We start from the raw sequence: 18,475 nt of genomic DNA, 5'->3' as shown, positions 1-18,475 counted from the left end.
TTCACTCTACCTTGGTACATGGGACAATACACTCAACACAAACTAATGAAACTAAACTAGCTACAGAGTAACAGCACCTCACATTATGTTTGCGCAGCTTATAACCTAGCGGTATGAACGCTGATTTCTCTAATTTCAAGTATCTCCTGCATTTTCTTCCCCCCTCTCTCTCCACCCTTCCCCCACCCCAGTCATCCTACCAGTTCTACTGTTCTCACCCTTGCATCCCCCTTGATAGCACATCTTCCCCAGTCATCAATGGGCCATTACGGACTATACCCTACTTCAGGTCATCTGTCGCTGCCCCCCGATTTGTTCAGGCCTTTGCTCACCTCCAGATCCCCAACACCCCCACCTCTACCTTTCAGTCTGAAGAAGGGTTCTGACCTGAAATATCACCTGGAGTTACTCCAGCATTTTGTTTCCATCTTCGGTGCAAACCAGCATCTGTAGTTCCTTCCTACACATAATAGCTATAATATTTATTTTGCTATTTCAGTTGTTTCCGGTTAATGGTGGCCCCCAGAATATAAATGGCATTGCCATTGGATGTAAAGATTTGGTGCATTTAGTGTCTAGATACTCTTATTAGAGATGGTCTTGGTCTGATACTTTAGTGAAAATGGATGTTACTGTACACCAGTCACACAGTGCCTTGATGTTGGTTGTCTTCCATAATGATTCAGTTGACAATGTGAATTTGCACAAGATTACTGCATACAATTTAAGCCTATGATCATCTACTCCTATTATACACCTTCAATGGTTACATAAGAGCTAGTGAATTTGTATAGCATAGAAATTTGTTGCCACGACATCAAGACTATGAGAACCAGTTATTTATGGTTCTCATTGGTAGCTGGCGGCACAGAGACGCAATGCGAGAGTTGCTGCCTTACATCCCCTGAGTACTGGGTTCGATCCTGACTATGGGTGCTGTCGGTATGGAGTTTGTACATTGTCCCTGTGACCACATGGGTTTTCTCCAGGTGCCCCGGTTTCCTCACACTTTCCAAAGATTCGCAAGTTTTGTAGCTTAATTGGCTTCTGTAAATTGTCCCTAGTGTTTAGGAGAGAACTAGTGTATGGGGTGGTCCTGGTTGGTGCGGATTTGGCCGTTTACATGCTGTATTTCTAAACTAATCTAAACTTAGTGGTCAGCTCAGATTCAATGGGCCTAAGAGCCTGTTTTTTTAGTGTATGATTCTAGGTCTCTGTCTTGTTGGAATATGATTACTCATGTTGTGCTCTGGTGGTTAAGCTTACATTGCAAATGCAATTTTATTTATTTTTTCATTGAAGTTCTGGTTACAATGGTATAGCTGGGGTAAAGTGGCTTCTGGGACCTTGGGTTTGTCCTCAATTTATGAGGATAAAAGTTTGAGACTTAAACAGATGCAGGATCAAAGAGGAGAGTGAATTCAGCCCAATCAGCCAATCGTCAGAAAAAAAGGAAAGGAAAAGAAGAATAAAATTGCAAATATATTTAAAATCTCCTAAAGCAGTTCAGAGCCCAAGATACCACAATTCACTCTCTGGATCGCAGAGGTTAAATATGTTTTTTTTTAGAAAGGACGTAGACCAATAATTGCTTGACTCAACTTCCTGAGAGAAGGGAAATGGACCATTGATGTGCAAATCCAGAAACCTCACAGAAATCAGAGAGAGATTAAGCACAAAATGCTGTTTCACCAAGTAAAGGCCAAGAGGATTATATCAGCTCGCAACTTGTTGTAATTTGCAATTTGGGGCATTTCTTCCTCAGAAAAATGTTCTATGTTGCAAATTAGTAGCTGCTTGCATCAGCCAGATGCCATCATTTATTCAGCAAAATATGACCCAGCTATATATGTCAGACAAATGGCAAATCCAACGGGGAAATGAAGAATAGGGAGTTTACTTGTGAGAAAGATTATTAAAACCACCTAACCTCATTCAGAAAACAAATTCCATTCTCCTCAGTTCCACATTAAATATCCTCTACATCTCCAGAAGTGAAATGAATGTCAATGAGTAAAGAATCCAGTCATAACATTTTTACATTTACCAGAGCAACTTAATAGGCAGATCTATTCGGAGGTGTCATGTTTCATAGGGTATTCCAGCAGAGAGAGCTGTTCACACACAGTCAACACTGTTTTAGTTTCAGAGAAACAGTCTCTTCGGCCCACCATGTCCTGACTGACCATCAATTACCCGTTCACACTAGTTCTTTGTTATCCCACTTTTGCATTCACTCCATATACATTAGGCACAATTTCACAGAGGCCAATTAACCTACAAACCCGTACATTTTTGTGATGTAGACGGAAATGGGACTATCAGAGGGAAACCACGCGGACATAGGGAGAAGGTGGAAATTCCACATTGACAGAACCCAAGGTCAGGATCAAACCTAGGTCTCTGGCGCTGTGAGGCAGCAGCTCCACCAGCATGCCACTGTACTATTACATGTTCTATTTTGCTACATCATCCAGTATGGCTGGTGCACTCTCGACATCTTCCAAAAAGGGTTGGCAATGGAGTATTGCAATTTGGAGTACTGTATGCATTTCTGCTTCTTCTTCTTCTTCTTACGTATGGCGTGCCCAGCCTAAAGTTGTAGGTCAACTTGTTCTATTTGATCTTGTTTGTGCACGTCAGGTTGATTGCATTAGTTGAAACAGGGAGGACCACGTGAAGGTTGCAATCTCCCACCATTGCATTTCTGCTTGCCCCATTACATCAAGGATGCATTGGCTTTGGAGAGGGTACAGAAAAAGTTTACCATAATGCTGCTGGGATTAGAGGGGATTAGCTATCAAGAAAGATTGGACAAACTTGGATTGTTTTTCTGGAGTGTCGGAAGCTGAGGGGAATCCTACTAGAAGTATATAAAATTATTAGACACATAGATAGGGTAGACAGAACCTCTTTTCAGTGCATAAAAGTCAAAGACTAGAGGCCATAACTGTACGGTGAGAGGGGTAAAATTTAAAGCAGATTGTTTTTACCCAGATAATGGTGAATGCCTGGAACTCTTTGCTAGTGGTAGTGGTGGAAACAGATACAATAGCATCACTTACAAAGATTTTGGATAGGAACAAGGATATCCAGGGAATGGAGGGATATGGAACATGTGCAGGCAGAGGAGATTAGTTTATCTCCACGTTATTAAGGTCAGCATGGACATTATGGGCTGAAGGGCCTGTTCCAGTGCTGTGTTGTTCTATGTAATGGCCCTGCATTTGCCCCTTCGGCCATATAGGAATACTCAAAGTCAAGATCACAACTGTCTGTGGCACTACGGTTGGCCTCTGGTGGTGGAACATAAGAATCTGCCCACTGACCACCCCAATGCCCTCTGTAAATTGTGCCTAGCGTGCAGGGAGCAGATTCAAAAAATGATGCAGATGATAACATAAAACTCGTTTGAACGGGTGCTTGGTGGTCAGCATGGACATGGTGGGCCAAAGGGCCTATTGGCATGCTGTATCCCTGAAAAAAAAAACAGATTTAAGTAACCTTAATGGTGTTTATAAAAAAAAGATAATAATCAATGGCAAACAAATATTTCTATAAATCGATGAAAAGTATTACTATGAATTAAAATTAAGAGGTAAGAAAACAAAACAATTTACTTTCATCTACCTTTTGCACCTTTTAGGTAACTTTGATTCAAATTAACACTTCTGCCCAAGATATGCCACTCAGCAGCAGAGATGGCCAGGGTACAATCCTTCCAGTCTTACTGGTGAAACACACTATGAGGATGGGTTTGATGGAAGGAAATTACGAGCCCATGATGGATTATCTAATTTAAAATTACCACACAATCTTACTGTTTTATTTTCTGTTCTGGTATAAGTACTGTCATCATTGACTCTGTTCATTCGATCAAAACATCATTGCTTTCCAATCTCTCAAGTTATTTTCTCTTTCTCTTGGTTCTTCCAGGAATAAGCAATATCATCATTTTTTTGAACACCGAGTATGATTCATATGTGGGTTTATATCTGGTGATTCCGGCGGAAGTATTTTTGGAGGAAAAAAATCATCATATATAGACAATCATGTCCCCAAATATGACTTCAGCATATCCACTCAAATATCTCTGTGCACTCACTTTTCAATTTTGTAAGTTAATCCTTGCCCAGTAGAATTAGATGATTGGATGTTCACTACACTCTGCCTCAACTATTAGTAATTCAAAACTCAGGTTGTCATGATATTTCATGCATTGCATCCATCCTAAAACCTTCAGATCTTCCACTCAATAAAATGTGAGATTCACTGTGCTCCTGAAAAAAGGTAAGTAACTGCACTGCGAGTCATAGATATCCTTCCCCATAATGGATCAAACTGCACTTGTGTCAATCTGAATCATTAATGGCTTATCAATCAAGGCTAAACAGTCATGTTGCCTCACATTATGGTTGCTTTAGCATCGATGCTATAAAAGTGAATCCTGTGTCATCTGCACCAATTCTATTGCTGTGCATTTTCCCTCTTTGCAACATGAGAAACCTGTGATTAGTGACATCAGTCTTATCTGTTGCCTCCTGTTTACATTTACACGTTGCTGCCATGTGTCCTTTCTTGTGACGTGAGCAGCAGTTGGAGTCTTTGAAAGAACAATTGTACAGGGAACGACTATCAATCCATCAACAACACCGACTCTTGCCATTTGCGGTCTCACAATGCTGTGCTTATTTTTTATCCTGACTGAAGGCTGCTGTTACATTTGTGGCTGGCAATAGGCATACACCCCTGGTATTCTTGGCTGCCATCTCCAGGGAATCAAAATCCAAGTCAAACGTAAGACTTTTTAATGGTTCAGACTGGAACATTTCTAATATCACACACAAATCTCTGAAACCTTTCCAAAATTCAAGTGCCTTGATAGGTTTTTCATTGTGACAGGATAATTGTTTCTTGTTTTCTTCAATTTCAAATTGAATGTGTTGAATTTATAATACTACACTATTCCAAATGGCTGTGACTTGTATTACTTCCAAACTCTCTCTGGAAATGAGGTATCATTGACTTTCTGCAGAGCTACGAACTTGGAGAGTACGTGGCGTAGGTCAAAGCTAACCATTTCCTTCTATTCCTTCTCTGTGGTGTTCAATCCCTGCAACTTCTCAGCACTGTTCTTCCTCAGGAATATTGCTTTCCATGTGGGATATAAATAATATGAAAGATAATCAGCCTCTGCCCCCCCCTTGAAACTTAGTTCTGCTTCAGAATTTCACAATGTGGCAGATTAACATTATTCATCTCAAATTAATTTTACTCAGAATCTACTTGGAGCAGCTCTTAGAGAGACTGCTGAGGTCCTCATCTTCCTCACCGACCTAATCCACCAGATAGACACAAAATGCTGGAGTAGCTCAGCGAGACAGGCTGCATCCCTGGAGAAAAGGAATGGGTGACGTTTCGGGTCGAGACCCTTGTTCAGACTGACCCACCAGTATTTGCTCAAATGCACTCATTGAGTTTACAGTTGGAACTTTTGACTAAAAAGGCCAATTTCTGCTGCTCTAACCTTGTTCCCCAGTCCCAAGATGAGCACAATATAGGTACAACAGGAAATATTTCTCTCTTAGTAATTTTTCCGACTGGTGTAAATCTGAAGGCAAGCTGTATCACCAATTACATGTATTTTGGATAGATTATGGTCTAACCCATTTACAGTATAAGACATAGGTAAACTAAAATAAATGAGTGTACTTTATTCTACTTTGATAGCAACACAAGGCAACATACTGTATTTTGCATCATACATGCACAAGATGATGTATTATTTTTGATTATCCGATGATGTATTTACATATTTACACAAATCATAGTTAAGGTAACATCAATTGTGATTATGCGAAGATATGTATCACACAAGTTGTATCATACATCTGATGCCATGACATACCTCGAGTGGTACACTTTAGTTTAGTTTAGAGATAGTTTAGAGATACAGCATGGAAACAGGCCCTTCAGCCCACTGAATCCGTTCCGACCAGCGATCCTCGTCCACACGCACTATCCTAAACACTAGGGACAATTTTACAATTTTACCAAAGCCAATTAACCTACAAATCTGTGCTTCATTGGAATGTGGGAGGAAACTGGGGCACTTGGACAAAACCTGCACAGGTCACGGGGAGAACGTACAAACTCCATACAGACAGCACCCATAGTCAGGATCGAACACAGGTCTCTGGCGCTGTAAGGCAGCAACTCTACCACTGCTCCACCATGCCGCCTCCCACTTAGTGCCCAAACAATTGGCATGACCGATCATAAAAATGCCCAGTGCATAAATGTCCTGTTCTCATGTCATTGGCTTAAGAGCATGACCAATTGTTGAACTCAGCATTCATCATTCATATGCCAGCCTCTTTCACAGTCCCTCTCAATGAGAACAGGCTGTTACTTCATGGAGGCTCGATAGGAGCAGGCTCTGAGAAATACAAGCTTGACGAGCCACAAAGGTTCCTTCTTCAGGTCAAATCAATTGGAAAGATTCAGACTCTCAACCAAGTGTGCGTTTATTGTGGGTTTTGACACAATTCTCGGCCAATCAAAGTGCTCTTTGACAGCAACTCATAATCAGGAACAGGTTTTGGAATGGCTTGTATTTTGCATTTCTATCAGTCTGAAACCACTTTTGCCTGCATTACAATGTGCCATTTGTTTTACTAAACAGCCATGCTGAGTAAATTACATTACCCTGTATATGTGCTTTCTTAACATTTCAAAAAGCAGAGTATACACATTTTATTTTGTTTTGTCAGGTGGAATTTTTCCAACATAAACATTCTCCCTAACAGTGGTAAACTGGCAATACCTAATCCAAATGGGTCTATCCACAGTATCTTTCTTAATCGCTAGTTTTTATGTTTAGTTCAGTTTAGCCTACAGATAAGAGCACGGAAACATGCCCTTTGACCACCGAGTCCACACTAACCATCGATCTCGCATTCTATGGTATTTCACTTACTCATTCACGCTCTACACACTAGGGGCAATCTTGTTTACAGGGACTAATTAACCTATAAAACCGTACATATTTGGGATGTGGGAGGGAACTGGAGCGCCCAGAGGAAACCCATGCAGTCACAGGCAGAACATGCAAACCCCACATAGACAACCCCCTAGGTCAGGATCGAACCGGGATTTCTGGTGCTGTCAGCTCTACCAGCTGTACACAAAGGCTGAACCATTACTGTGTACAGTGGCGCAGCTGGATGAGCTGCTGTCTCACGGCACCAGAGACCTGGGTTTGCGGCAATAATTTGAATTTTATTTGCCAAGTTATCAGGAATCATCACAAAGCTTATCTGTAATTACCTTTTGAGCTACCATCTGGTATCCCCGTTCAACGTACAGGTACATTAGAATCAACATAAGCATCTCTGGAAGAAAAGCTTTACATAACCATTCCTGAAGACATAAGTGTAGCTTTAGTAATATGAATAAAAATTGGTTAACGTGTTATAAGGATGTCTTCACTGTGAAAAAATATATATCCTTGACTCTCACGTTGATTTTGCTGCACCTTGCCTTTATTCCATAATGACATTACATAAAGCAGTAGTTCTGCATCTTTCCTGCAGCTCTCTCCTTGGGAGAACTAGTCAGAACAGATACAGATTCACCTGCTATTCTAACCAAGTATAAATAGAATGAATAGTGGTACAATAACTATACAGCTTTGGAAGGACACCATAGATTATGCACGCTCTCAGTCAGTGCCTCTAAGTTATTTGTAAGTCCTTTGCTGGTTCATAGAAAGAAAAGAGCAAACATTAATGCTGCAGATGTATACTGTACATGGGCTGTTCTCATCTCTGGGATTTGTGTTGCCAGACCTGATGCATGAAGATTTCTACTCATTCTTAGTACCAATACATTTGGGCTTTCTCAACCAGCAGATCCAGCACACACTACCCATCATACAATAGAATGCCTTTTATTGTCATTCAAACAGCTTGGTTTGAACAAAATTGCATTTTCTACAGTCTTACATTACAAAAAAAACCAAGACCCACACTTAACACAGTTTACATAAACATCCATCACAGTGGATCTTCAACACCTCCTCATTGTGATGGAAGGCAAAGTCTTATCTCTTCCCTTTGTTCTTCTCCCACGGTCCAGCAGTCCAACTGCAGCGTCGAGGCGAACTGGGGCTCCTGAAGTTAAAGCCCCCTGCGGACGATGATAAGTCCTGTGGCCGTTTAAGCCATGCTGGGTGATGTTAGGCCCCGCTCCGTGTCTTTTAAACCCCGCGATTCTAGTGGGAGAAGGTGCCGTTGCGGGAGCTCCGAAAAGCGGTCTCCCACCAGGGACCTGCGAGCTCCTGATGTTACCATCCACCGGGCCTGCGGCCGGAGCCTGTGAAGCTCCGAAGTCGGGTCGGGTCGCAGCCGCGCGCCACCACAGAGCTTCACGTTCCGAAGACGGCCAGCTCCGCGATGTCAGGTCCGCAGGGTCCACGATTATTGCCCTCAGGTTAGTCCCGGCCGGAGGCCACCGCTGGCTCCACGATGTTAGGCCCAACGACACCGGAGACCCAACAGGGAAAAAGTCGGGTCCCCGAACAGGGAAGAGATTAAACGGTTTCCCCCACCCTCCCCCACCCCCCACATATACACAGCTAAAGAAAAACAATAAAAACTAGGGTCAAGACATACATTTAACGAGACAAAAATTTAAAAAAGACAGACGGACTGCAGTCAAGCCGCTGCCGATAGGCACCGCCACGCCACACCACACCATCATTTAGATCTCATTGGAAATAAAATGGTGATTTCACCCACTGAATAGTGACAAATGATTGATGTGGAAGTAGGTAATGCTGGCAATGTGACAATGTTACTGAGGCAAAAATTAAACTTTTACTTTGGAAGTAAATGACAATGATATTTTGTATTAAAGACACTTTCTCACAGTAGAAACACTCTGCTTCACCAACATTCCCTGACCTCTGGAATACTCTTCCTGAAAAATGTTAGTTTTAGAGATACAGCATGGAAACAGGCCCTTCGGCTCAGTAAGTCCGCGCCGACCACCGATCACCCATAAACTAATTCTATGATATTCCACTTTTACATCCTACATAAGGGGCAATATACAGAAGCCAAATAATCTACAAACCTGTGTATATTTGGAATGTGGGTGGAAAGCAGGGCACCCAGACAAAACCCACACGGTCACAGGGAGAATGTACAAACATTGTACAGCTAGCAGCTGTAGTCAGGATTTAACCCGAATCTCTAGTTCTGTGAGGCAGCACTCAACCCATATCTCTCCCAGCCATAAAATCCTATTCTTTCAAGTATGTCTTTCGTACATCCTGGGCAACAAACATTTATGTGGAAAGGAAAGGCTTAGAGGGAAAAATTGGACATCTGGTCCATTGTCCTCAATGGGGTAGAGGTGAGTTGGACAGTACCCTGGCTTATGGATGGATCGTTCACAAGCAAGATATTCACAGGCAAGGTGGTGTAGCAGTACAGCCAGAAACTGGGGTTTGATCCTGACCACGGGTGCTGTCTGTATGGAGTTTATCCGTTCTCAACATGGGTTTTCCCTGGGGTGCTCCGGTTTCCTCCCACACTCCAAAGACTTACTGGTTTGTAGATTTATTTGGCTTCGATAAAAAATGTCAATTCAGTGTGTAGCATAGTGCTAGTGTATGGGGATTGTGGGTCGGCGCAGACTTGGTGGGACGAAGGGCCTGTTTCCATGCTGTATCTCTAAACTAAACTAAACTAAAGCTATTTCCCAGGATTGTTGCTGAAGTTGGCCAAATCAAGGCATTTCATCGCAATAGAAACAAACACTTGTTAGGGCCAGTCAGGTTGAAAAATCAGGGCCCGTTTACAAAGAAGAAAGTGTACAAAGAGGTTAATAAATTGCACACATTGTCTTCCTGCTTAGGCGTGAGCTAAATGGATTTAAATTTAGTGCAAGCAATCACCAAAACAGAATGCAATCAATTGAGTGGCAGGAATATGAAAAATACAAAGCCACTGAACCATGAAGAATAATAGATGGATATCATTTTCCGTGCAATGGCTGAGTGCGGAGACATTAAAACCATTCCAGAAGTGCTGATGTCAGAACCAAGTCAATTTTCCAAGCAGGATTTGGTAATCACTTGTCACATTCAGTAGTCTTGCATATATGTCTTTAAACTCACTTTGTAACCAGCTCTATATTTTCCTTTATACCATGTGGTCTCATTATAAACCACAGCACTAAGTGAAGCAATACTAAACTTGCAGGGAGGAAAGTGATGGTGGTCCTCCCAAGGTCACCAAGTTTTAGTTTATTTGTGTTCTGGTAGCATTTAGCACTTTGAACTGGCTTCATAGACACGCAACTGAACAAAGACACAGCAGGAAGAAAAGTCTAATTGTCATCGGGTGCTTTATATTCTCTGGTGCACAAGCTGTTGGCACAGTGGTTAATGTAGCTTCACGCTGTGCCAGGCAATGGTGCCACATGGGATGTTCCCTGTGATATCCACTTTAAGTTCCTGTCACAGCCATGCTGTCAAGGCAAGTAAGGGGACAGTGCCGGGACAATTAGCTCCGACTACGCTCACACATCTCCAAACCAAAGTCTCAGATTGGGATAATGCCGTGAACATTTCATCCTCAACCAGGCAATGACATGAGATCCGTAGCAAACTGTAGAATGCAGCTTCTTCATGAGATGCAGCCAGCTATACTAAAAGTAAAAATAATGACATTTCACAGTCAGAATGAGCATTCTGCACATCTTGTTCCTGCTACCTCCTAGTTTCAAAGGTAGTTTGCAATTCCGAAAGCTGGAAAGTTGAAAAAAACACACAAACAAAAATCGATAAGGTGACATCAGTAAATGGTGTGACTTGATCGTTAGAGGGGGAGAGACGAAATGCTCCATAGTTCATCTATGAAAATAAATCAGGAGTGGGTTTGTCTAGTGTTGTTGTGTTGCAGCTTTCTATCGGTAGGGGTAATTTAAACCCAGTGACATTGTTAAATAAGGAGATTGGAACTTATTTTGATGTACCTTAATAACAGAAGTGTACTCACAATATGGATTCATAGCCAAGATCAATAAAAGGTTTAATATAATGAGCATAATCTCCCCACAGGTCTGTTTGCTGTTGTAGCAGCACCTAGTGGTGCCCCTGGTAATGTCGAACCCTCGCTATTGGCTGGCGTGGTCACGTGAGCGAGGAACTTTTTCACGGGCTGTCTGTAAAACCATTCATTCGAGCTCCACGCGGTTAGAGTGAGCGTCGTTTATTTTGGCTCTCAATATCGACTCGGGTGATCACTTTATTTTCGTTTAATAAAAGAAAGAAATTTGTTATACCTGACTGTCTCGACTTGCCAAACTATCATAATATAACATCGGCGCTGTCCTAGGATGAAGAGAGTGAAAGTTCAGAGCTCTATTGTTTGATTTTCGATACCAGCTAGGGAAATTGAAGAGAAAATGTACAGCAAAATTCCACATGGACTTCAAACTCATTGCATCTCTCTTTCTCCCCGTCCCCCAATTATACTGAATGAAGTATTGTTAAAGTACATTAATGAAAGTGAGAGCTTCAGATCCCAATAACTTACAGGATTCAACACAAAGGGTTGGCCTATTCCATCACCCGGTGAGCTGGCTCTCAAGCTTGGTGGGGCAGCCCATAATGTGACTCACCCTGCTATCTGACCACCTCATGTCACATGATCAAAAGCAGCAGAGCCACAAGCAACACACACAGCCCGGGTTGTCCTATTGACAGTGACATTCTTTGAACTGAGAGGGCAAATTAGTGGAAAATACATACCAGAGCAATCTAATTTTACTAAAAAGCATCCATCTTGTCCCAAACAAAGTAGGGTTTGCTTCAATCAACGTACCATGAGAAGATACTTGGAAAATGAAGAAACTCGCAATCAGCTCTTCGAAAAAAATTTTTTACCGAAAGGTCTGACACAAAACAGCAGCAATCAATCCCGCTATTTAAATTGTGCTGATGTAAAAGTTTCTTCTGGCCTGTACTTTCAAACGAGAACTGTGTTTCACTGAAAGAGCTTGATACATTTTAAAAAGTCAATATTCCCAAATTGTGCCCAGTGTTTTTGACAACCTCACTCACCGACTAATTCAAAATCATGACCATTTGCCAAAGAAAGACCAGCAAATATTGTAGACCTGTTAGTTCCTTGAGAAAGCAAGTATTAATGACTGACTTTGGTTCCACATTTTTACAGTAGCTTTGATACACATTGATCAAGAATCCACAAATCCAGCAGTGTTCTAGTAGCCTTACAAAATATTTCTCACATTTGTAAGAGAGGCCTTTTGTCTTTTTAACCATTGCGTATCCGGGGAACGGGAACAGTTTTTTCTTTCCATGTGCCCGACTTGGACATGTTACAGAAGGCTTATGAAAATTACAGTGATTTTGTAAATTGCCCTTGTAGCCTGAACCTGTTAGATTTTAAATTGGGTCCCGCCTGGTGTGAGGAGGACTGGGGGTGTCCAGTTTCTTTTGGTAAACAGCGAAATCAGCTATTTTAAATTATTTAAACATAAACATAAATCAGATGATGCACCCGAAATAAATTATAATCAAAAATAAAAACACAACTACATACTACCTTATTGTAATTTAGTCTCATCTACCAATTGACCCATTCCACAAACAGATGGATTGACTGGAGGTCTGTGTGTGTATTTTGAAAGCAACTTAGTGCATTCTTGATGAAAATTAAATGAAAATATAAATTCCACATGGTTGGCATTTATTGCTGCCACTGAGTTTATTGGTGAAAATAAATTTAAGAAAACAATTATTCCAAGGAGGCTTTCTGGGCTGTTTTTCACTTTTAGCAGTTAAAATTCATGTACTGGCCTCCCTTTTGTAAGCACAGATCTTAAAGAACGTTCAACTCAATTATTCCACCTCTCGTAAGCTTTCAATTAACTTGGCTAACTTTCACCAATCTCCATCCTAATAATTATTACTTTTGCTATCCATTGTTCATTTCAATGAAACGTGCAGACTCTTTTCACTTGTTGATCCATTGAATAAAATACATGTCTGAATTAAAAGAAAACCTTTGTCAAGCCCCTTAAATAATGCACAAAATGATTTAATTTTGTGAATGGAACTAGCACTCATTTGCAACTCTGTATGAGGAAGCATGCCACATTATTTATAAGATGCAAGGAATCTACTAATAATGGAAGTGTACAAGAAACGAGATACTGGTGCAATTGAAATAGTTATTACTGTCTGGGCATTAATTTTAACTGAGATAAAGCAGTTCTATTTAATGCCCGGAAATTCGGATGGGAGTATAGCGTATCAATAATAAAACATATCATATTAAAAAAAAACACAAAGTTCTGGAGTAACTCAGCCGGCCAGACAGCAACTCTGGAGAACATGGATAGGTGACTTTTCAGGTCGGGATCCTTCTTCAGGCTCTGCTACAGCTTGGAAATGGAGGTGCTTGGCAGTGTCTGTTTGTACATGTTAGTGCCAGGTAGCAAAGAAGATAGTGATTAGAACTGAAGATGGACACAAAGTGCTCGAGTAACTCAGTGGGTCAGGCAGCATCTCTGGAGAAAACGGATGGGTGATGTTTTGAGCCAGAACCCTTCTTCAGACTGAAAAGTGGGGGGGGGGGGGGGGGAATAGGGGGGGGGAGGGGGGAGGGGGGGGGGGGGGGGGGGGTGGGAACAGGAAGTAGGAAAAGGCTTGAACCAAGCAGGGCCAACAACAGATGACCAAGGAATTAGGTTCTGTGGTCCTGTTTAAGGGAGTGGGAATTCCAATTTTTATTTTGTTCTGCATGTTCAGATATTTTAAGTTATTTAAAATACTTTGCTCAATTTATAGACACAAGGTGCTGGAGTAACTCAACGGGTCAGGCAGCATCTCTAGAGGAAATGGATAGATGACGTTTCGGTTTGTGATCCTTCGGGACTGGGAAATCTCACTCAATTGATCTGCTCTTTCTGCCATTTACAATGGGCTGCCAGACCATGGAATAAACACTCAGTGCCACCCTGAACGTTCTTTCCATAATTTGTGCAGTCAAGGCCTAGAGATTACTACAAATCAGTGGGGTTGTTAGTCTTTTTCAAGGGAATTTTTGAGAACATCCTTGAATCATTTGCCATGCTGGAGCTTAGACCATAGAATTGTGCAGCAGATGAATAGGCCCTTCAGCACAAAATATCCATGCTGAACATGATGCCACATTAAACTAATCTCCTCTACCTGCTCGTGATCCATATCTTTCCACTCCCTGCATATCCGTGTGCCTATCTAAGAGCCTCTTAAATGCCACTATCATATCTCCCTCCATCGCTGCCCCAGGCAACAGGTACCCATCACTCTCATTGTAAAATACTTGCCCCGCTCATCTCCTTTAAACTTTGCCTCTCTCACCCGATAGCTAAGCCCTCTGGTATTTGACAGCTTAGAATAGTAGTCCTACTTTGGGAGTCCTGTGTCAGGCATGCAAACAATGTTGCCTGCCCATTGGAGTCAACAGAGTGTAATTAGAACTCCAGTGCTGGAGATGTTGGCCCTAGATAGAGGGTTGACATGATTTGCTCATCCTGCCAGTGGATTTGGGGAGAGGGGGATTGTGCACATGGCAACAGTAGCATCTCTTGTATGCTCTCGTCTTCCTGCTGTAGGTAGTCTCAGAATCATATAGGAGGGCGGGAATAATTGCTATCTGTGAAGGGAAGAATTTTGTACCAGGTTTGAAGTCTTGACCTTTCATGCCCTCTTTTTCTCTGCTAGCCAAAGGCTGAGATAGTGTGCTGAAAGTGGTCAAATGTGAACATTACCATCAATTCTGGCCGTTGTTGAGGCTGTAAATCCCAAGATTAAGGGATCATCTCATGTTTTCCAGTAATCTTTCATGGACATTTAGTGTTGGGAAGACATTGTGGTAAAGTAGGCGCAAGTTGATTCAGGACTTCTGTTTTATAGATGTTAAGTGTAAGGTCATATCTCTCATATGCTTCAGTGAATGAGTCACATTGACTTGGAACTTGTCCTCTGAAGTGTTTGTGTCAACTTTAGACTTGATACTTTAGACATACAGTACGGAGCAGACTCTTCAGCCAACCGAGTCCTCACCGACCAGCAATCATTCCATACACTAGCACTATCCTACCTCCTGGGGATAATTTATGATTTTCACTGAAGCCAATTAACTTAAAAACCTGTACATCTTTGCAGTGTGGGTGGAAACCGGAGCACCCGGAGAAAACCCACACAGTCACATGGAGAAGGTGCAAACTCCATGCAAACAGCACTCATAGTCAGGATTGAACCCGGGTCTATAGTGCTGTAACAAGCAACTCTACCGCTGCGCCACTGTGACACCCTCTCCTACACTTTAGCTCCACTCCTGAGAGAAACCTGCAGAAGATGAGGTGCAACACTGCAGTGAGAAAACTGTTGGGGCAATGACCTAATTTCACTTCAGATTACTGCAAGGAGACTGAATCTGTTCTGGACTCCCAGGTTAAGGCACGCAAACTATCATGTAGGAAACTAAAGGTGGAGAAGAATTTCCGTGGGCAGCCCAATTAAAAAGAAAGTAATTGGTGTTTCCTTTTGATTTAATTTTCAGAAAAGAGCACTAACCATAGAGGAACCTCCCTGCTATCTGGCTCAGGGAGAGTCATTGCTAGGGATCTACTCAATGCCTCCCCCCTCCCCCCCCCATAACCACCCTCCCCCCCCCGAACCCCCCCAACCCCCCACCCACCCCACCACAACAGTCAAAGTGCTGCCTCTGGATCACAGTGCGGGTTCATGCACGCTGAGCCACGATGCATCTTCACTGCACATCATCTCCAAGTGAAATGGCAGGAGCAGCATTATCTTCCACATAGTCCACCCACTTGTTGCCCACTGTCCAGATGGCAAAGACATCCAGCACTGACACTTCACCCGAAAAATACATACAAAGCAATTTTAATTTTAAAACTAGATTGATATTTCTACTCTTAAAAACACAATCCATGATTGAAATAAATAAAACGTTGCGAGTGCTACATTTTAGTTGGATGGATGATACTTTATTGCCTCATTTACCTTTGTGCTTCTGCCACCCAAGTCACAGATTGCCAAATAAAAGCATGCTGAATTCAGATTCGCCCGTTATTCCTTTAAATACTTCAGACTTGACTTGACTTGATTAAATAACCGCACTCTGACCACACTGAAGTAATGGCAGAAAACAGCAGGTGGTGCTGACGTACAACTTAAAAAGCACAACAGAGCAGCAGAGGGATCTTCAATGATTGTGTATGCACCACACAGACTATGTTGACAGCTGTCAAATAAGCTCATGTGTCACCATCATTATTATATCCTCCTTTGGGAGTGTTAGCGAAGAGCTGAATGCTGAGCGCATTGAAACAGTTTTAAAGAGACATTGCTCTGCCTCATCTATTTTCCAAAACAATTAGAAACCGCTGCCGTATGACGAGTTATTTTCCTTTAAGGGGAACTTTTGTTATCAGGTCGCCCACAATTTCCTAGCCCTAGTGATTTTCAACACAGTCACAAATGAAATGTTTGACAAATGTTTTTGAGATTACTTGGATTTCATAGAAAAACCGGGGGAGAGAAAAAGATATCCGAAGATGGAGGATCACTGTGCGTTGGGCATTGTACCTCGCCCACCACTGAAAGCTTAATTTAACTATGAAAAAGATGACTGAATGTTTATGCTGGGAGACATTTAGCTGTCGTGAAGGATGAGCTAATTCAATGCGTGTTTAAAGTCCCCAAGTCTCACAGTATTGAGATTGGGGTGTTTTTTCAACACCTTGGACCCTGATTCACATGATTTCCACCTAGAGTTATTACGCAGGCTTTGTATATCTGTGGACCAGGGGACCTGAAAAAGTCATTAAAGTAGTGCAGGGGCAAAAAGCATGATCTTCCACACAGATCTTATCAATGAAAGTATGATAGAAAAGCAAGGATAAATCATAAGGAACAAGAAACCAGGAGGTTCTGTGCCTGATCAGCCTGCAAACACAGTCTGCATTATTTGTGAAAGCAATCAAAAATGAGGCCAACACCAATATGACAAGATACACAAAAGTGCTGGAGAAACTCAGTGGGTGCAGCAGCATCCATGGAGCGAAGGAAATAGGCAACGTTTCGGGCCAAAACCCTTCTTCAGTCTGAAACGTTGCCTATTTCCTTCGCTCCATAGATGCTGCTGCACCCGCTGAGTTTCTCCAGCATTTTTGTGTACCTTTGATTTTCCAGCATCTGCAGTTCCTTCTTAAACACCAATATGACAAGTGCTTGAGCAGGGATTGCGATCGGGCTTAAAGCAGCCGGGTGACCTTTGAACTTAAACATTTTTGAGGTTCTATCCTCATTGGCCCAGTCATGGATCCAAACACGGCTTGCAGACTTTAACATCAAGGAGCTCGAAGTCTTGGGTTGACTAGCCACAACCCCGGGTAGATCGCCTGGTGCAGGGGTGCTGAGATTCCGCCCCCCCCCCCCGATGCAGGAGCTTGATCACCCGGATGAGGAGGCCCGCCGCCGGTTACGGGAGTAAGATCGTCCCGTAAACGGAAGGTTTGAGGCCCCCGACCGCTGGAGGACAAAGAAGGGAGAGATAAACTTTTTTTCGCTTTCCAGTGAGGAATGGGGAGGAGTCACTGTGGTGGATGTTTATGTTAAAATAAATTTTGTGCATTTTATTGGTATGAGTGTGTGGCAAATCAAATTCCTCATATGTTGCAAATCATACTTGGCTAATAAAGTATAATTATTGTGATTATTATTATTATTATTTCATTATTCATCATTGCCATTGATTTTTAAACAAATGAGTAAATTCACTTTTCAAAACAAAGAGGATTTGTTGCTGCTTTATAAAACACTCAAATATATTCTTGGCTAGTAAAGTGATGTTGCTTCAGTAAGAAATCCTGAAAGATAAAATAAAAGTCTTGACATTTATTTTTTTTTAACCAAAAGTGACTTACACTTTGTGATCAAAACTAAAGTATTTAACTGCATTTACACTTCAAAGTTAGAAATAATGTTTATTTTTTATTCAAAACACCATATTAAGGATAAAACACGCAAAATGTAATTTTTTTGGAAGAAATGGCTTCATCAGCTATAATGAGAGATGAAATATGACCAGACATTCATCAGATATTAGTTTAGTTTAGAGATACTACGTGGAAACACGTCCTTCGATCTACTGAATCCACACTGACCAAAGACAATCCTGTACACTAGCTTTATGTTATCCCAGTTTCGCATCTTATACTCTAGGGGCGATTTACAGGAGCCAATTAATATACAAACCTGCACATCTTTGGAATGTGGGAGGAAACCGGAGAATCCGGAGAAAACCCATGCAGTCACAGGGAGGACGTACAAACTCCAAACAGATAGCACTGACCCAATGGT

Source organism: Leucoraja erinacea, chromosome 15 (genome assembly GCF_028641065.1).
Source record: "Leucoraja erinacea ecotype New England chromosome 15, Leri_hhj_1, whole genome shotgun sequence".
Classification (NCBI taxonomy): Eukaryota; Metazoa; Chordata; class Chondrichthyes; order Rajiformes; family Rajidae; genus Leucoraja; species Leucoraja erinaceus.
The sequence above is the reverse complement of the archived record's forward strand: the minus strand, read 5'-3'. Positions refer to the sequence as shown.